The sequence below is a fragment of the Capra hircus genome, chromosome 9 (assembly GCF_001704415.2).
Source record: "Capra hircus breed San Clemente chromosome 9, ASM170441v1, whole genome shotgun sequence".
Classification (NCBI taxonomy): domain Eukaryota; kingdom Metazoa; phylum Chordata; class Mammalia; order Artiodactyla; family Bovidae; genus Capra; species Capra hircus.
The window spans coordinates 48653563-48675110 of NC_030816.1; positions in this window are offsets into that span (position 1 = coordinate 48653563).

Below are 21548 nucleotides of genomic sequence, written 5' to 3' on the forward strand. Positions count from 1 at the left end.
TCAGGCAAGGCTTTTTGGGGGCCCTGTTGCAGCACGAGGTGGGGTGGGGGATTACTCCCTTACACGGGTGAGGGTAAGGGTGTGTCCAGGGTTTGGGCTGGATGGGTGGCTTAGGTGGTTTGCCCACCCCTTTGGTGGTGGTGTGTGCAGAGCCATGTGCAATGCCCTGTTCTTGCTCCAGGGTCTTCAGAAGTAGCAGTTGGGTGTTTTTGGTCTCTTTGTATCTTTTCGTCCATAATTTACCCCAACTGTGCATGCCCATGCAAGCAGTGATTTTTGATCCCTTACAGTTTCTTTGTATTTTGTGGCTCAAGGACATGTTTGTTCAGGTGCACACACTGCCTCAAAAGGTCCCAGGTCCCAGGCTGCCTCAGGGGCACAACCTTCCACAAAGAATCTAAAACTGAAGAAAATGAAAAAATGGACTTCCCTGGTAGTCCAGTGGCCAAGACGCCACACTCCCGATGCAGGGGGCCTGGGTTCAATCACGGTCGGGGAACTAAATGTTACATACTCTGCAACTAAGACCCAACGCAGTCAAATAAAATAAATATTAAAAAAGAAAGAAAAAGCATTCTGTGTATGCTGCCTGCAAACAGGGAGGGGGAGAGCAGAAGAGGGAGGAATTGTATTTGTTGTATATGAGGAATGAGAGCTGGAGGGAGGCAGAGGGGGTGGGACAACTGTTTTCTGTCACACACCTCGTGTCCATGTTTGGCTTTCCTAATCTATGGAGATGTGCCACTTTGATTAAAAATAAAACTACATTTTAAAGGACCCCGGATCACATGGAAGATGAGGCTGTTTTGCTTCCATTGCTAAGGAAAGGCATGAACAGCAACAAAAAATATTGCCCCGAGTCTTCTCAGTTCTGTGAAGCAGAGATGTGGCAGCGGCTGTGTGAGCGCAGAGGCCCCGGTGGGCATCCTGGGAGGGAGGCGGCGGCGTTGGCAGGTCTGAAAGGCAATCCCTCTGTGGCGCTCGCTGGGCTCAACATATTGTGGGGTTTCCCATTGCCTTCTTGAGAAAACCCCGATTCTGGTCCAGACCTTGCCTTCTCCTGAGGCCTTTGCTGACCCCTCCTTCCGTGGGCTCCCAGCACAGCCTGTGTCCATCTCTCCCCATTAACTAGAACCCCCTTCTCCTCCTCTTCATGGGCCCCTCTTGGCAGGAGCTGTATCCTATACAAGTTGCACAAAAGAATTCGACCCCTCCAGGAGCCCTCTAAAAGCTGAGCGCAAATCCTCCAGCGTCTTCCCTTCTCTTCCTCTGCCCAGTTCCTTTCAACACCCAGGCCCCTGTCCTCACCAGAAGCTCACTAACCCTCTGCCCTGCCCTCCTCCGCAGGAAAGAGAGAAACCCAGGGACTGATGGAGAGTCAGAGGCATCTCAAAGAGGATGGAGGGAAAGTTGAAATTGGGTTTGGTCACAAGTTTCGAGCCCAGACACCAGCCTAGAGTGGACTCTGAAGGCCTGGCTGTGCAGCCCCTGCTCAGGAGTCTCTCATGTTGCAGGCCCTTGTGGTCCCCGAGCCCTTTCAGGAAGGGCCTTACATCTCACCCATCAGCATCTCAGTCCAAGGGACAAGCCAGAGATGAATTCTGTCCCTCACCCCCAGCCCTGCCTGCAGCACTTGGGGAAAGCTTCGTCTTTCCCTTCGTCTGGCCTAGAGGGCCCATGCATGGGGTGGAGTCCCCCTCTCCTCTCAGTGGGAACACCCACCCCTACCCTATCTCTCAGTTTCCCGACAGGGACCAAGCCTTTGGAAGGGCAGTCTCTCCAAGATGGGAGAAATCATTAGCAGAAAGGAGCCTAGAGGCTGTATGAGCACCAGAATAAATACAGTGATGGCAAATGATTTCTGAACCTCGACTTTGTGCCAGTCAAACGCCTTGCACACATCATCTCATTATCCTATCCACACACCGTGAAATCGAGAACATCATTGCCTGGCACTTAGCAGCCATGGGCCGAGGCTCAGAGAGAACTCACTTGACATGTGAAGAGACGTCACCCCAGGACTGTCTGACCTCAAAGATTCCGAACGTTTAACTTGGATGTTGTATTCCCATGGCCCAGGTTAACAAAGGAACAGAGATGTAGGGGAGAGAAAAGAGGTGATAACATGGTTCTGTTTTGTGTTTGTTTTTGTTTTTTTCTGTTTGTTTTAAGGTTGAGGGAAGCTCAATACATTTTGAAGAATGAAATTGTAAGGGAAATCTAGCTTTTGATTGGAGTGTCTCCTGCCAGCATCCCTACCCCTTCATTCCTCCCAAACCCACAACCAGCAGCCCGATACTCCAGGGGTTTTGGGGTCACTTTTTCTTCTTTTGTTGCAAAATGAAATCAACTGTAAACAAGCAAGCACTTTAAATAATGCTCCCTGAAGTGTGCCCTTAATCTGCATGCCGTCTAGACTTTTTAATGCCCCTGCAGGAGCACGTGGATCTTATCAGTGTCTACATCTTTGACAAGCCATAAGCCCACACTGATCTGGGCTGATGGCTCCCGGTGCCTTCCACAGCTAGCTAGTAATTTCAGATGTTGTGGGAGGGAGTTCTTGGTGGAAGAATCACACTTTCAATCCAAAATTAAAGCTCAATTTGGTCTAATTGTCCTTGATTTTATCAGTTGCATAAAATGGCTGATTCTGTATGCAAAAATAAATAAATAGCCACGCAGCTTCGAAATCCCTTCTTCTTGGGGCTAGAGCCCATCAAGTTCATTGCTGTCTCTCCTGCTATTTTCATCCACCAAACAGTGCTGATCTTTCTCTATCCTTTTCTATTTTCTCTCCCTTCCCTGCACTCCCCACCAGCCCTTACCAAAAGAGAAAAGCCTAGTGTCTCTCTGTGTGTGTCTATCTTCTCTGTCTGTGTCTTGTATAATTTTAGAACGGAAGTTCCTTAAGAGCAAGAATAGTTCCTTCATGAGATGATGACAACCAGAAATCTGGCAATGCCTATTTAAATGGTAAATTGAAATTAAGGAAATAATAAAAGTGGCCATTTATTTCTCTAGCAACAATTTGTTTGCAAAAAATCCAGCAATAGAGACCATATTTGGGGCCTTGCAATAAAGAGGCAGAGAGACTCTGTCCCAGGCCTCTGGGGGGAGAATGCCTTCCAAGAACATCCAGAGATTTACCCTCTAGGCTGTGAGGGCAGTGGAAGGTGCCCAGCCCCAGGGGCCAACAGTCCTGGGTTCTAGCCTACCTTTGCCTCCAAGGCCCCATGGTAAGTGAAGGGCCATGGTATGGTCTGAGCTGTATTCCAGTGGTGGCCTCCGTAATCTAGGGAAGGAGGAAAGAGATTGGCAGTGATCCAGAATCAGTGGTGGGAGAGACAAGAGGAACTGAGGACTCTGAAAGAAATTTGAGAAGCTGAGTCAACAGGGCCTGGTGCCAGGTGGGTGTGAGGTGAACAGGGTCTTGACAGATGCTCTCATCCCTGCCTTGAGGACCCAGGAGGGTGTGCAGGAGGTCGATTGAGGTGGCAGTGGGCATCGGCAAGAAACCTACAAAGGACAAATGCCTGAGAGAGTGTAGAGAAAAGGGAACCTTCCTACACTATCAGGGGGAGTTCAAATTAGTACAGGTGGAAAACAGGGTGGAGTTTCCTCAAAAAGACTAAAAACAGAGCTACCATCTGACCCAGCAATCCTACTCCTGTGCACATATCAGGAGAAAACCATAACCTGAAAAGACACATGACCCCAAAGTTCATTGCAGCACTGTTTCCAATAGCCAGGACATGGCAGCAACGATGGAGGAATGGATAAAGAAGATGTAGTACATATACACGATGGAATATTACTCAGCCATAAACAATGAAACAACGCCATTTGCAGCAACATGAATGGACTGTCACACTAAATGAAGTGTAAGTCAGACAGAGAAAGACAAATATATGATATTGCTTACATGTGCAGTCTAAAAAAAAGGGCATAAATGGACTTATTTACAAAAGAAAAGTCAAGTCACAGATACAGAAAACAAACCATGGTTATTGGAGGGGTAAGGAAGAGGGATAAATTGGGAGATTGGGATTGACAATTACACATTACTATATATAAAATAGGTAACTAACAAGGACCTACTGTATAGCATAGGGAACTCTACTCAGTATTCTCTAGTGACCTATATGGGAAAGGAATCTTTAAAAAAAAAAAAAAAGATGTGGATATACGTATATGTATAACTGGTTCAGTCTGCTGTACACCTAAAACTAACACAACATGGTAAGTCAACTATACTCCAGTAAAAATTAAAACAAAGGATCATAGCAGGAGTAGAAGATGTCAGATTCTGTGTATTGGCTCCGCTAGAGTTAACCTTTATACAGATTTTAAAACATGCCCACCAATTCTTGAACAGTATTCCCATCTTGAATATAGACTTGCTGGTGTGACTAACTTCTAATGAATACAGTGCTGTAGAGGTCAGTCTGATTCAGCTTCTCGCCTGGCCTCCACAGGCTGCATGCCTGCCTCCTAGGACTATTTGGGAGAAACGTCCTCCGCTGACAAAATGCTTTTCCACACCATCCCATATAGTAGCCACCAGCCACACATAGCTACTGGGTAGCTGACAAGTGGGTAGCAGGACTGAAATATGGAATTTAAAAAAAAAGTGTGTTCCAATTTTTTTTCTATTGAAGTATTGTTGATGTACAGTGTTTCAAGTATATAGCAAAGTGATTCAGTTATATATGTGTATATATATATTCTTTTTCAGATTATTTGAAATACAGAATGTTAAGTTTAATTACTTTAAGTGAGAATGTCCAGAGCTGGTGGCTGGTTGCTCCCATGGGTGGAGCTGGATGATGCAGGCAGGGCTATAGCTGAGTGGATTGTTCTGTTTCCAGTCTGGGGTCTCCATGGGACCCAGAAGGGGTTAGGAGCATGACCTCTGCTCTGAGGATCTGTGGAAGAACATACTACCCACCCTTTAAAAGAACATGTCAGGGCCGGGAGGAAGCTCAGACAGCATCTGGCCCAGTCACTTCTTTGCAGAGGAGGAAGCTGGGCCCAGCAGTGGGGTGCTGGGAGCATGGAAGGGCAGGCAAGGAAGTTTCACAGGGAAGATTGGCCCCATCCCCACCATCCAGCAGATGCTGGAAAGAGGGAAGGAGTTAAGATAAGAGCATAAGATTGGAGAACTAATGGAAAGAGGAGGAAGGAAAAGGAAGTGCACGGGAGTCCTCCCCAGAAGACCCCACAGGACACATTGGTCAGCCCCTTGGGAACACGAGGCCACCTCACCTACCAGCTCATAACCTGGAAGAAGTCTGAAAGGAGAGCTGACCTGAAGCCCAAAGCGCTCCCTGGTGAGCTGGGGTGAGGACAACGGGCCCTGCCCAGAGCTCCTGCCATCCAGCTCTTTCCGGCAGGGCTCCGATCCCATCAGGGGTCCTGCTGGCTGATGCCTCAGAACCACTGACCTCGGGTTGGGGGCCTGGAAACAGACCTCAGATCCCAGTCTGGCTCCCATCCCCTGGGAAGCCCAGCAGGTTGCCAGGGTGTGAGAAGAGAGCAAAGATGCTGCTCTGCCTGACACGCGGTTCTGTCACTGGAGTTCTGTCCTTGCTGGGGACTGGGAGAGATGCTGCAGGGCCAAGACACAGAATTTACTTCTATTCTGATGAATTACTTTTGAAGTAAGAATAGGGATAGTTGGTTGATGTTGGCTTTGAAACTGAATAGCTCTGTGTCTTTAATCAGCTGAGGGCCTTTTCCTATCACTATCTTCCTTTCTTGGGAGAGACCATGCTCTTGCCAAGGAAGAGACACAGATGTCAGTGTGGGCAAGGGTGCTCCAAGCCCAGCTGTCACTTGTGCATTGTGTCCAGGGCCAGGGAGGAACCAGATTTTCCTATAGGATACTGGAAACAGAAAAGCTCGTAGATCTGACCCACCCCACTCACTGGACAGGGCCAGTGGAGCTTGGCAATGGAGCTTGCTGTGGCTCTCTTTTTACTTCATCCACCCATCCATCCATCCATCTACTCACCTACCCAACCACCCATCCATGCACTCATCTATCCATCCATCTACCACCCACCCAGCTATCAAATCTGTCCACTCATCCATCCACCCATCCACTCACCCACCCATCCATTCATTCACGCATGCATTCATCCATCCATCCACACACCCAGCTATCCATCTGCTCAGTCATTCATCTACCTATCTACCCATCCAGATGTGAGGGTACCATGTATCTACCCTTTTTGAGTAAAAAGCCCCCAGTACCCTGAGTCCAAGCCTTTACCCATGGGGATGTAATCACCAAACATCACACTAAAGTTCATTTTGCAGCTTATGCACGCCAATTATATTTCTTTCACTGCTGAGTGTGTGTGTCCTTTTAAGCTTACTGCTTAACCCTCAGGAAAACATTCTAAGGCCAGGAAGATGGAAGAAGGGAAGGGGAGAGGCACCGGAGTGTGTGGGAGGAGCTGAACCCCTCCTAGGGTAGCTAAAACAGGAAGTGCGCCCACATATTTTGCACAGTTTAGACTCCTTTGGGATCTGGCTCAGAAAAGGGCCATTTTCTGCCCTTCCACTCTGAGCTGGAGCAGGCAGAGGGTGAAGGGGCACATGTGTGAGCGGCAGTCACCCTAAGCCTCACCCCGCAAGGGCGCAGACGTGGGTGGAGCCTAGGGAACAGGGAAGCAGGTGGGTGTTCTCTGCCAGCTTTCCCTCTCACCAGGCGCTGAGACTGGTTCTCACGTTCCTGAGAAAGTTCGTCAGTTTACTCCTGTTCTGTTCCCCAGCAGCCAAGTAATGTGTGGTCTTTGGTAACAAAACTGTACAAACGGCAGCTCAGTCTCGGAGGAAATGCTTCGCTGAGAAATAATCTCACCATGCCAATTGCGGGCTGATCATTTTCCACACTCAAAACACACTGAACATGTTGGCTTTCAAGACACATAAACAGTGGAAATGCGAATCCACCTGCTAATGCAGAAGGAGAGGAGAGAAACCACCTCTCCTTCGAAAGGCAAGTCAGGCCGCTCAGCTGCCGCCCTGCGTTTGGTCGGTTGGGTGTGCCTGGCTGTTCAGGAAGGCGGCTGTGCTTTGTCAGGTTTAGTCTCCTGAAGGCTGGGTGTCTTTACCCAGATGCCCCCATGAAGAGCTGGCTTTGTGGCGATGGTTAGTCCTGGGCTGAGCTGTTCAAACCACTCTCCTTCCCCACAAACCTGCAGGGATGCAGGGACTCACTTCCTCCTCTTTCTGCTCTTGCTGATCTGGTTTTGCTCACCACCGCCTTTTCAGCTTGTTCCTTGTTAGCATATACAAATGCAACTGATTTTTGTGTTGCTGCCTTTGCATCCTGCTGCTTTGATGAATTCATTTATTAGTTCTAACAGTGAGTGTGTGTGTATGTGGAATCTTTACAGGGTTTTCTACATAAAAATCATATTATCTGCAAACAGAGATAATTTTACTTTCTACTTTCTAATTTGGATGCCTTTTTTTTTTTTTCCTTTTTATTGCCTAATTGGTCTGACTAGCGCTACTAGTACTATGCTGGATAAAAGTGGTGAAAGTGGGCATATGTTTGCAAATTCTATATCTGACAGAGAACTTACACTTTAGAATATATCAAGAACTCATTTACCTTGACAGTAAATCAATGTAGAGATCTTCCTCAACTTATGACTGGGCTACATCCAGATTAAGCCCATCAAAGCTGAAAATCTTCTAAGTAAAAAAAATTTGTTTAATGCACCTAATTTACTGAATATCATGACTTACCCTTGCTTCTCTTAAATGTGCTCAGAACGCTCACATTAGGCTCCCATTGGAGAAAACTATCTAATGCAAACCCTATTTTACAATAAAAGTGTTGACTATCTCATGTATTAATGACATTGAACACTGTGCTGGAAGTGAAAAAGCAGAATTGTCTGGGTACAGGATGGTTGTAAGTTACTGGGTGTTGATCGTCATGTGGTGTGGCTGACTGGGAGGGCAGCTCACTGCCCCTGTCCAGTATCATGAGAAAGTATGTGTTATGAGGTGATTTCTCTTGTGTTATGATTCCTCTTCATCTTGTGTGAAACTTTTAGGGTTTAAGCCATTTTGAATTGTGTGAAGTCGTTCAAAGTGGAGTCACAGTGCCCAATGTAAAGTTCCATGTTAGTTGTTCTGAAATGCCTGACGTAGGACCGTGAGAAGCTTAGAGGGATAAATGAAGAGTGCTACTTTGCATATTTGTTTGCCAAAGTGAATCACAGGAATGGAAGGAGGAACTTAAAGAGACATGACCGCGGGGGTATAACACCATACTGACAGACTCCTTGAAAAGAGGCCACCAAGTGGAGCAACTTGAAGGCTCTTCGCTGGAAGATTGGACTCCAAGCTGCTGAGAGATGTTCCAGGTGGACTTGCCTGAGAGGCAAAGATCCTGTCTTCTGGAGAACCGCAGTCAAGCCATTGTTAACATCTGCAATCAGGCTGGGTCTTGTGATGGTCTCTAGACTTCCATCCCAGCTGGCAGAGTCAGAACATACTTTGAGAGGATGCTTAGACAGAATCCACCCAGACTGTCTGGTCACTGAGTCCCAGTGTTACCACTTCAACCATAGAACCTTATAGGAAGACTTGTCAGCTGGTAAGGTGAAATCCAGATGCTGTCCATGGTGGCAGAGGCTGCTAATGCCAGCCCAGATCCATTCACATTTCTTTGTAAAAGCAGCCCTATTGATGTAGGAGGTGGCAATGTGCTCGACTAACACACCACATGTCCCAGCTTCCTATCTATCTAGGTGGAGTGATCTGACTAAGTTTTAGCCAACGAGATACACAGAAGGGTTGTTGAATGAGACTTCTGGGAAAACATAAAACAGGCAATTGTGAAATGCCTTTTGAAAAAAGACAATAGCCCTTTCCTCTTTCTTCAGCCCCTAGGCAGGGGGCAGAATTCAAATGTGATCATTGGTGTTCCAGTATCAATGTTTGCTCCTGAGAGCACCTTAAGGAATGAAAGCCAGAGATTAAAAATACAGAACCAAGCATTTGCAGCCACATGGATGGACTTAGAGATCATGTTGCTGTTGTTGTTTAGGCGCTCAGTCATGTCTGACTCTTTGCAACCTCATGGACTGTAGCCCGCCAGGCTCCTCTGTCCATGGGATTTCCCAGGCAAGAATCCTGGAGTGGGTTGCCATTTCCTTCTCCAGGGGATCTTCCTGACCCAGGGATTGAACCCTCACTTCTTGCATTGCAGGCTTTACCACTGAGCCACCAGGGAAGCCAGAGATGATTATATGAAGTGAAATAAGTTAGGCAGAGAAAGACAAACATTATATGATATTGCTTATATGTGGAATCTAGAAATATAATGCAAATCAATTTATGTGCAAACAGAAACAGATTCACAGACACAGAAAACAAACTTACGATTTCCAATGGGGAAAGGGGAGGGAGAGGAATAAATTAGGAGTATGGGATTCACAGATACACACCACTATCTAGAGAATGGATAAATGCTAAGGATTTACTTATAGCTCAGGGAACTGTATTCAATATTTTGTGATATCCTATAATAAAAAAGAACCTGAAGTTGTACACTTGAAACTAGCAACAATATTGTAAAAATAAACTATAGTTTAATAAAAAGAAAAAGATACCGAACCAAGAAATTGAAGGAGTCTTCATTCCTGATGTGCATGGCCATGCCAGCCCAGGACTGCCATCTGTGAACTTTAATGTGAGAGAAAAATACATTACTAGTTGTCAAGCACAATTTCTAAATGATGCCCTTTTGTGTGAAGCACTGCCCTGGCCTGTCAGTCTTGGGACTTATTACAAAAGGGAACGAGATTGCTGTGGCAGGTCCCCTGTCCCCACTGAACATGTGTTGATTTCAAGAGAACAGGAGCTGATGTGTTTGAAGAGCAAAATTGGGAAGTATAACTGAGAGGAGCGAGGAGCGAGGGGGAGAGGATAGACTTTGCCTTGGGAAACATGAAGGCATGAGGATTGAATGGGGAACTTGAAGCCGTACTATTAGCGTCAGTGAGCAGGGGGCCACATGCTCCTCCATCCCAGTCCTTTCTTTCTGTCTAACAGGTCCTGGGGACAGAGCTCGTAGCACACCCATGGACCCAGTCCCTGGGGAAGGCTTCTCCGGCCCCCGTGAAACGAAACGTGGGAGCAGGGTGGCCAGGATAAGACTCCTCGAAGGACAAATCTTCAGAGACCCATGGTTTGACTTCCTGAGGCTATGGCAGAGAGTTAGGCAGCAGCCAGCTTTTTGCCTGATGTGAAGTCAAGGCTCTAATTTTAAAGGGAAATAGGATGTGCCTGGAGGGGAGAGTGAAGTCTCTTAGGGCCAGGGGGTTCACAGGTGGACCTGCAGGCTGAGCACAGCTCAAGGCGGAGGAGGACGTGTATGTATGTTACAGAGTTGATGTGCCAGGAAACAATGAGAAGGAAGAGACTGGGTGTCACCACGGCCCTGACTGGTTACATTTCCCTGGAATGAGCCCTCCTCCCTGCCAGGCTCATTTGCCCCTTGCTCTGGGGCCCCTGCCCTCTGCTCTGATGGGGCGGCCACAGTGGACATGCTTCTGGCCATGATGAGTTTTATGGCTTCTGAATGCAGTGAAGCTTGTTCTGTTTCTGTGAGAGAAGAAATGACACCTCATTTCCTTCCTTTCGCCCTCCCTCTCCCCCTCGACAGTTGGCTTGAGTTTACAGCTTAGTCTCGTTGGGGCCATCACACCCCAAGGCGGCCGGGGGCAAGCTCCCGTCGAAGTGGATCTGGCCCAGGCCTTGCTGTTACTAATACAACTGGAAGGCACAATCACGCTCCTCTCTCGGCTCAAGATAGGAATTTAAATTAAACCTCATTTAGCCGGGTGCTCCCTTTTGATTTATCGGCAGATGCCTCTTGCTGTTTGAGCCTTGTTAAATTGCTAGCAAACACTTCACTGACCAGCTGTTCCTATTAAGCAGAAAGCGCACTGCGGAGCAGGGTCGATCCCCTTGCACTTTGGATGGTTCTTAGATGTCATCCCTGTGGAGCGGCCACAGGGAGGGGATTACCCCTGCCCCCTGGGAGCCTGCTGCTTAATGGCAGGGGGCGATTCTTATGCCTGTGGGTGGGGAGAGAAGGGGGCTGGCTGCCCTGGTCAGGAAAACGATGCTCTCTTCTGCAGGCACTGGTCCTGCCCAGCGAGCCTGGGAGGAAGGCAAGGGTCTGACGCCCAGCCCTAGCAGGTGGGTCCCTGCCCTGTGGATAAGAAGCCCAGCACATGGAAGATGCTCTCCCCCATGGCCAGCCAAGGATGTGGCTTTGCGGAGCCAGTGCTGGGCCAGTGAAACCCAGGCAGCTTATTGTTTGTTACCCCGGGTTCCCCCAGAGGAAGGAGAGGGCGTGTGCTTTCATCGGTTGTATCACAGTCAGTCCTGTGACATGTCCTGAGTGTCCTTTTGGTGAGAAGCCCAGGGCTGTCCATCTGTGTTTGCTGCATCTTTGTGTGAATATGAACAGGTCCCTATCTTCCTGGTGGACACAGTACTGGGCAGAGTGGAAGGCAGAGGCCCGGGCCAGCAGCCTCTGCAGCTCCACCTCCACCCCAGACTCTAGGTGGGGGTTGGGGAGAGTGGACACGCCTTTGTGCAGTGTAGGAGCTGCACCACTGTGCTGGGCCCCACATCAGTCACTGCAAGCGCTAAGGGAGCTTGACTGGCTGCCTAGTCCTTTTTTCTCCACGATATGCTTTCCCCCCTCCCTAGTAGGCCCTCATGTTCTCCTACCTCCTCACTCCCCTCTTTCCCCAAAATGGAGTCCCCTCCCCCCAACACCCATCCTGCCCAGATCAAGAGCAGCCCCTTACCTGGGAGCTGAGTACAGGTCAGAGTGGTCCTTGGGTGCCTGGAGTGAGGCCACCCAACACTGAGCTTGGGGCCCGGGCCTGGATCAGGGCTATGCGGGGCTTTTGTGCCAGACCTGGGGGCCAGGGAAGCCCTGCTTCTGAGCGCTTGGTGGTGGTCCTGACACATGGACCCAGTGAGACCCAGATCACAGGTTCCATCACTCTTCTTACCTGATATTCTTGTTTCAGGAGGCAGAGGCATTACGTTGATTTTAGAAATTCCAGTAAAAATATCTCAAATGCCAGATCCTGAGAATAACCCCTCTCTGCATCGTCCGGAGCTCAGTCTAGAACCCCTCACCCAGCAGCTGGACCCACGAGCTAGGGCGATGTCTGGTTAGAACGGCTTGTGAGGTTTAACATAATTTGGGAGTCCAGCCACATGCTGACCCAGGTGTCAGAGAGAAATGCCACAAAGATTCTCTAAGACCTGAGAGCAGAGGTCAAAGTGTCTGCTCCCAGCCCCTCCCTTTCCTGAGCCCTTACAACACAAAGACAGACAAGATAAAGCAAAGCTGGAGCCAGGGGCCTCCTGGATGCAACCTGGCCAGGGCCAGTGTCGGCTTCCCTCATCCATGGTCAGAGCTTCCGGGAGGGAGTTGGGCTGAGAAAAACCCAGGCTTCTGAATTCATTCCCTGGTTGTCAGCAGAGATCCTGGCTGCTGGTCTGTCAGCTGGTCCTGTCAAGAGAGAACCTGGCCTTCTAGTCCTTTTTGTTGTTGTTCGCGTTTTCTCCTTGGCCTCTGTGGTCAAACCTCCTTTCCTGCATCCTCGTCACATCCATGCTGTTTGCTGCGATGCCACATGGAGCACACGCCACAGCCCAGGGATAAGCCAGGGGGTCGCTCTGATGATACTCAGGATTTTACTGATCGTTTTGGTGCCTGCGCAGGCAGCCCCGATAGTTTCAAAGAAAAACTACCCTTTCCCCTCTATACCCCACAACGAATGGGATGTATTCATTCACCTAATGCAAGCCTTATTTTCTACCTGGGTAAGGTTTTTTACTGATGTCTTTTTCAAAGATGTTGGTAGTTTTTGCTCCCTTCCCCTGCCAAGAAGTTGGGCAGCTTGGCCTGCATGCACCCGGACCCGGGCTGGAGTTACACTCCTCACTCAGAGTAACCCTCTAGTAGCCTGCTCTGCCTAAGCTAAAAGAAACAGGAAGAGCAGAGGTGTGCCACGAGGAGAAAATACAAGGAAACCAAAAAGGCCAAGTAGTCCAGGATCTCTCTTGATGGGACCAGCTGAAAGAATGTCTAGAGGGCCAGGATCTCTGCTGACAAGCCAGGACCAGGGAAAACAGACTCTCAGCAACTTCCAGCCAGTGAAGACACCCTACAGCTCTGTTCATTTCCTTTGTTAGAATGCTTCTCGGTGCTGATGGTGCTGACGGCGTGGAATGATATTCTGGCGTCGTGCTGGGGCTTCCCTCTGTTCTCCCAGGCCTTCTTCCCCTTATTTCTGTGGACAAACCACCACAGTGAGTATTGCTCCTGTCAAGGCTCTGCCGCAGAAATCTCTGTAAAAAGAGGTAAGGCTAGAGAGAGACGAATAATTTATTCCTCGGAGTCAGCAGATTTCAGGGCAGGATGTGAAGGCCCGACCCTGAGAGGCAGGCCTTGCTCCCAGGGCAAGACGATTGCCCTGGGAGGGGTTTCAGAGGGCGGCCACCCAGCACTGTGCGCAGCCCCGTTGGCTGCCTGAGACAAGGCAGAGTGAGACAGGTTGCGGCAGGCACAGGCCTGAAAACAAATGTCCACGCCAGGCTGTCACACTCTGTCAGAACGGGGGAGGCGGCCTTGGGTGATGTTCTTGACATCGTGGAGAGTTTCACATTTATCTAATTCTCTAAAAGACAAGTTTATACCGAGAGATGATTATCAGCTTTGTCCCCATGGAAGTTACTGATGCCCTGACTTCAGAGCTGACAAAATCACGTGCAGTTTATGGCACCTGTCAGTCGGATGGAAGGGAAAGCCATTTCTTACTCGTCAGCAGACTGGGAGGAATTTGGAAGATTAGAACCAGCAATCGCATCACTCTGAGGTGAAGGGTGTCAGCCTGTTAAGAAAGGGAGAAGGGCATTATGAATCTTGACTCTAAAATGGACTGAGTCTGACTTGTAAACATGTCTGGTATTATTAAGATTTCACCAAGCATCTGGGAAGCCCAGGAGAATAGAAAGAAAACAGATCTTTAGGCTAGAAGTCTGCTTCAATTCTGGTCAAAATCTGTCACCTTTCTGGAAATTCTCCCCAAGGACCCCAGTGTAGAGCTCTCACCATTTTTTTTGATGGCGCCCACAGATCAAGGTTTTGAACTTTTAACTGACATCTGAAATAGACACACTTATTATTGGTAACATTACATAAGTTCAGTGTAGGTCTCAAATGTCGTTGGCTGACGTCTATGTTCCAATGCGATTTATAATTCTTCACAGAAAGGTTAACATTTAATTAAAGTACTGCTGGAAATTGCCTTTTTGATAAACCTAAGCTGGTACTTCTTTTTCTTTTTTTTTTTTTTGCCTGGAGTGTAGGAAAAAAACCATCTACTGTGATATGTAAGTCTCTGGTTAAACAGTCATTTTAGGGCCCAGAGGGGAGCCCAAGGCAGGAGGAAAACAGTTTTGTTGCTAGAAATTTATATCTCTTGGCCTTCAGAGAGTGGCCATACCTGTTGGCAAGGGACGTTGGCCAAACATTGGATTCTTCTCCTTTTGTTTTCAGTTGGAAACCAGCAAGGTTAAACTAAAGGCAGATTGCTGGTTTCTCCTTGAATTAATGACTCTGAGGAGAAACAGTACCAGTTATGAGAAGAAAACTTGGAAGGTTATAGGCTGAGGACCCAGAAAGATGGTTTATATATTACTTATAAGTTTATATATTACTTATAATGCTTCCCTGGTGGCTCAGAGGTTAAAGTGTCTGCCTCTAATGTGGGAGTCCCGGGTTCGATCCCTGGGTCGGGAAGATCCTCTGGAGAAGGAAATGGCAATCCACTCCAGTATTCTTGCCTGGAGAATCCCATGGACGGAGGAGTCTAGTAGGTTACAGTCCACGGGGTTGCAAAGGGTTGGACACGACTGAGCGACTTCACCTTACCTTACCACCTTACCTATAAGTTTTTAAGGTGGAAAACATTCTGTGACCTAAAAAATACAGTGAACTAACTGCGATTCATGGGGTTGCAGAGAGTCGGACACAACTGAGTGACTGAACTGAACTGAACTCATTATTAAAAGGGAGGGGATATATGTAACCTCTGGCTGATTCATGTTGAGGTTTGACAGAAAACAACACAATTCTGTAAAACAATTATCCTTCAATTAAAAAAAAAAAAGCTACTATGAATTCTGGGTTTGGTCCCTGGGTTGGGGAATGGGACGCTCCATTATTCTGAGAATGCCATGGGTTGTATAGTTCATGGGGTCGCAGAGCAGGACATGACTGAACAACTTTCTCTTCTTATGAATTCAACCCAGAGTGGTGCTGTTTTTTTTTTTTTTTTAATTATTCACTTATTTTTGGTTGCTGGGTCTTTGTTGCTGCCTGTGGGCTTTCTCTAGTTGCAGTGCATGGGCTTCTCACTGCCGCGGTCTCTCCCGTTGCAGAGCACAGCTCCAGAGCACTCAGCCTTCAGTAGCTGCAGCGCACAGGCTCAGCAGTTGTGCCGCACAGGCCCAGCTGCTCTGAGGCACGTGGGATCTTCCCAGACCAGGGATCAAACCCATGTCCCCCACACTGGAAGTGCGGGGTCTTCACCACTGGACCACCAGGGAAGTCCCCAGAGTGGTACTCCTCTTCACTCAGAGTGGAGGTCTTCCTAAGCCCACCCCTCCTCTGGATCAGATTTTGAGCTGGGGGATGAGTGGGTGGGTGGGCATTAGCCAGGCCAGGGGTTCACTGACTGCAGGAGGACAGGGACGGTGATGGGGACTCGCGTCCAGGAAAACACGAGGAACAGAAATCTGCATCCCTTCTTGTATTTTCTTGGGCTTTAGTTATCAGACTGAATGTAGAGAAAAGTTGCCTGTGACAATTTTTTTTTTTTACACGAGGGAAGCATTTTCATGTTATAGAATATTGTTCAGTGCCAAATTCTATTTTCAGCTCCTTGTCTTCTACAGAGCTTGCTGAAGACATTAAAAATGAGGGCATAAGTTTTTTTTTTTTTTAAATCAGGATAAAACTCATGGTTACTGAGAGGGGAAGGATGTTGGGGGAAGCGACAGTTAGGGAGTTTGGGACTGACATGTATGCACTGCTATGTTTAAAATGGATAACCAACAAGGACCTATTGTATAGCACAGGGAACTCTGCTCAATGTCATGTGGCAGCCTGGATGGGAAGGGAGCTTGGGGGAGAATGGATACATGTGTATATATACACGTGTATATATATACAACTGAGTCCCTTTGCTGTCCACCTGAAACTGTCAAAACATTGTTAGTCAGCTACTCTCCAATACAAAATAAAAAGTAAAAAGTAATAAAACAGTTTTTTAAATTTAGCTTTTGTTTGAAAAACAAACAAAACTGTAACAAACAAGTGTTCAAGAGTTTTTGAAAACTAATTTTAAATGATAAAGAGATTTATATACAGATAAATGAAAAAAGTCAGTAATATATGGTATATGGAGACGGGTCAAGTCACAAGAGATTGAAGTACGTGGCAGCAAGGCTTATCTAGCTGCTTGCTACATTGCACGGTTCATGGAAGATTACCAATGAGCCTTAGACTTGGTGACTATGGTTGACAAATTCCTGACGGTGATAAATATAATGTGATGGGCTCCCGTGTGCTACTTGCTATTTCTTTAGACATGCAATCTGATAATGAGCTTGTCTAATACATGTGCTCTATTGTAAACTGACTCAGAGACTTCTAAGTGAATCTGGAAGAATCTATATTGGACCAGAGCCCAAGAGGTTTTTTTTTTAGCACTGCTGCTTTAGAAGTAGAATTCAGCCAAATCATAAGTGAGCTAAATTATAGAGGAGGCATAAGGGGATCATGGGTCTTAAGAAATAGGGGGAAGACAGGATGGCCCTTTCTTAGTCTTGTGGTCCTTGATAGCAGCTGGAGGACAATGGTTCAGCCTATGCTGTGCTGTGCTTGTCTGGCTCTTTGTGACCCCATAGACTGTAGCCCACCAGGCTCCTCTGTTCATGAGGTTTCTCCAGGAAAGAATACTGAGGTGGGGTGCCATCCTCTCTTCCAGGGGATCTTCCCAATCCAGGAATTGAACTGGGGTCTCCTGCCTTTCAGGCAGATTCTTTACCAGCTGAGCTACCTGGGAAGCCCATGGGTCAACCTACATCACCTTAAAACATAAAACAGCATCCACCCAGAAGTGCAGTTGGGCCATAAAGAACACTGAATGTTGAAGAATTGATGCTTTCAAACTGTGGTGTTGGAGAAGAGTCTTGAAAGTCCCTTGGACAGCAAGGAGATCAAATCAGTCAATCCTAAAGGATATCAACCCTGAATATTCATTGGAAGGACTGATGCTGAAGCTGAATCCCCAATACTTTGACTATCTGATGCAAAGAGCCAACTCATTGTAAAAGACCCTGTTGCAGGGAAAGATTGAAGGCAGGAGGAGAAGGTGGGACAGAGGATGAGATGGTTGGATGTTATCATCGGCACAATAGACATGAGTTTGAGCAAACTCCAGGAGATAGTGAAGGACAGGGAAGCCTGGTGTGCTACAGTCCACGGGGTCACAAAGAGTTGGACATGACTTAGTGATGGAGCAACAACTACAGTTAGAGCAGTGTCTCAAGAGCAGCATCCTGACCAGCTGTGTGACCTCGGGTGAGTTATTTAGCTCTTCTGTATCTCAGTGTCCACCCTGTAGAAGGAAATGGCAACCCTTCCAGCATTCTTGCCTGGGAAATCTCATGGACAGAGGAGCCTGGGGGGCTACAGTCCATGGGGTCACAAAAGAGTTGAACATGACTGAGCAACTGAAATAACAAAAATCTCAGTGTCCACGGGGATGAATGGGGATTGGAATGGGATCTACCTCACACGGTCATTGTGAAGATTAAATGAGTTAACATGTGTGAAGGACTAAACAATGCCTGGCACCCGGCTCAGTAAAAGTTAGCGTTCATCATCATTATGCGTTAATTTGGTTTGTGTATTGGGGGAGGAGGGGCTGGTCTTTGGTTTAATCTCCTAAACAAAAATTTCCAGACCTTGACTTTCGGCAGGGCAAGTGAGAAAGAGGTTAATGGTTTGAGACTTTCTGAAAGAGCTCTGACGGGAAACATCAACCTTGGCAGATGAACTAGGAACAGATAAATATCCTGAATGCTCTGGTCACGTCCTCTATTATTAGTAAGAAGCACATTTCCTTTTAGGGTGAACAGTAGGGACAAAAATAGGACTCTTGAGATTACCACCCCTTTATTAATGCTGTTGAAGCACTTGGGCTTGCATTGAAGCCGACTGGCAAATGTAGCCTCATAAAAAAGGCAAATGTGGTCCATTTGGGATTCTCTTTGAGGAGGAGACAAGGGGGATTTGGGTGCTGGAAATGCAGTGCATGATCTTGGCAGTGATTATCAACATTCTTAGAGGTGGGGGTGGGGGGGAGTGATTCAGGTCACGGCTTTTAGGGGTCATGAGGTAGGGAGCAGTTGATTGTTATTTTGAGACTTCCAGAAGATTTTGCAGGCAGATAGGTGCACGTCTGCTGTCTATGTACAGGTAGGTTTACCTTTAATAGCAAATGATTTCACCGGAGCCTATTTCTCAACTTCAGCAGGTAGATATTATATCTCTCAGAGAGTTTCACTTTCATTTGGAACCAGTGAAAGGATAGTAAAAAGAAAAATCAAAAGCATTGCCTAATGGCACGATTCTCCCCAAATCCTTTAAATCAATCTTGCCTTTTCCAGAATTACCATGCTTTGTGACTTCTTGCATTAGGAGAGTTCACAAAGCTAAAAAGAATTTTCCTGAGTATTCAGAGCTTTCATCTGAAGAGAAGTCTGCCATACTGTGGGTGCTGGGGAAATGTGTTTGTCTCAGACCTCCAGCCATGCTCCAGGAACAGGGGACAGTGGGATGCCCTTCGGTACAAGGAGTTCTCAAAGAACTTTGCAAATTGGAAGGAGGTAAGTCTTCTCCACAACTTTCTCTATCACCCGGATACATTTCTGCTATGGACAGAGGGTTAGCGGATGCAGGTGAAATGAAGCTGGGTGGATGTTGGTCTCAGGAGAAAGATCAGCTACATTTAAAAGCGTTTTCTTTAAAACTTCACATGGAAAACCTAATATAGATGGTTTCTGGCTAAAAACATAGGTATAACAAATTTGGTCCATTATACTCCAAGAAACTAACAGTGAACTTACCACTGCTATGATGATCTTAGAACTCCTGAGCTCAGTTTGGGAACACACAAGACTTGGATATTTTGGAGTGTTGTACACTGAAATGAAGATCCAAAGAGAGACTGTGACTTTCCTTTTCTTGAAGACTTTGAGAAGGCCTGAGACTGCATAGGGGAGCAGGTACTGGGAGCTGGGGGGAATTGCTAGCTTCATTCTTTTCTATGATTCCATAAACTTCAGCCAGAAACTTGCTTTTGTAAATACTTGTTACATTTAACAGAAACCCAGTGACTAGAGGGCTGATTCAGTATTTAAATTGTTCTGGAAAAACTTTTTAAAAACTGCTTTTGCATTGATATTTTACCGAGTAAGAAAAGACAATCACGGAAAAGCACAACCAACTGTGACCGATACAAGTGGAAAAAAACCCTGAGCATAACAATGAACGGCCTCATGGGTGGAATTGAGAGAAGACGGCCCAGGCGCTCCTCATCTGCATGTGCAATTATGTATGGATGAAAAATTACAGGGGCTAATAATTACAGCAGCAATTGTCCACTTGCAGAACAATTAGCCCTTTGCTCCTCATTCCGAGAAAGTGACTAATTGTACCCGCAGCAAGCCAACTATTGGTACATTTGTTTTGGAAAGGAATTTGATGCTTGTCAGAAAGTTCCACTGAGAGGAGCTTGGGATCTAGGGCTGCCGTGAGCCCCAGTGCCCAGAGACCCAAGGCTTTGAAATATCCCCCGTCTAGCCCAGGACAGGCCCAGGTATGCAGGCAAGTGAGTAAGGATGCTAACCCTGGTGTACTTGTGTACCATGTAATGCCGTCTCTAAATACAAAAAATGAGGAAAGTAAAAATAGACCCAGGTAATGATAACAATTATACTTAATGAGTACCTTTTATTGGGGATCATAAATTTCTTCTAGTTAAATTTCACAGCCTCCTTTGAGATGGACGGGAAAAATATTTGTAAGCTCTGCTTTACTTTTTAGTCAGAGAAACAGAAGCAGTTTAGGCAGTGGTGAATAGCATTATGTTTGAAACAACTAGAGGGTAAATCAGAGAGATTTCTAACTTCTTGCTCCAGAAATTACAGTCATTTTGCTCAGGTAACATTTTTTAAGGGAACACATATAATGTTTCAAGAGAACTAGAGATGGGCTAAAGAGATCCCTCACCCCCAACACACTCATATTCACAGTGAGGTTCCAGTAGCTTCCTGGTTTGATCAGCCCAGAATACAAAGTCTTAAGTGATGGGAGGGGACACAGGGCAGAAGAAATGGCCCTTCTCTGGCTGGCTTTCTGTGGCCCCAGGTCTCCTTGTGGGACACACAGCTGTTGGTGACACCATCCACACACCCATCAATTCTTGCTGCTGCATAAACATCAGACCTGAGCTCACATCACCGTTCCAGAAGGTGTGACTTAAGCAGCCGTGCATTTCCACTTGAGGAACAGTTGTATTTACTCTGGAAGACCACTCTCTTCTAGAACAGAGTCAGGGCCCTGGGGCCCCTGAACGTTCTTCTTGCCTCCAGTCTCTCAGGGTCATGGGGCGGGCCACCCTCTGACTATGAGTATATTCCTGTTTTCTTTGGGGTGTTTTAATACTTTGATCTGAAGACTGGATTACAAATCTGTTTGACCGAAGTGCACCTCTTGATCCTAGGTAGCTAGCCAGTTATTTGTTTTTGCCTTTGTTGTTATCAGACAGTGTGTACCAGAAAATGCATCAGTGAACCAGCATATGGAACCCCCTAAAGTGTGGGCCCCCAAGGGCTTGTTTCACCGAGGTTTGAGAGCAGTACAGTGGAAGCATTCAGTTTTGTCCCCCACCCTCTCTGTTCAAAAACCAAGGAGTTCTTCGTCTTCTTCTGCTCAAGTCTCAGTGGACTTCATTTCATCTCCCTGCTTGGCTCCTCCAGTTTGTATAGGTCAGGGCTGGGCATGAGCCACCATCTTGATTTCTCTGGGATGGGGAGTTGGGTGGATAGGGGTTCTCCTGGAGCAACTGGCCAGGGCCTCTCCCCACCCACAACCCCCTGTTGCCCTATCTGTCTGGCTCTGTCCCCGTTGTTAGTGTTACAAGTAACCACATACAGTCTTTCCAGTGGGTCTCTATGCCCCAACTCCCTTTGGTTATTCTCTCCAAAAAAGACATATTTTCTAATAAAGACATGTTTTCCTCTTCCAGTGCTCAGTTGTATCCATGTCTCAACTCCCACCGCAGCAACTTCTACACTATTCAGTTTCCATTGCATTTCCCTACATTTTACTGAAGGAAGAAGAGAGA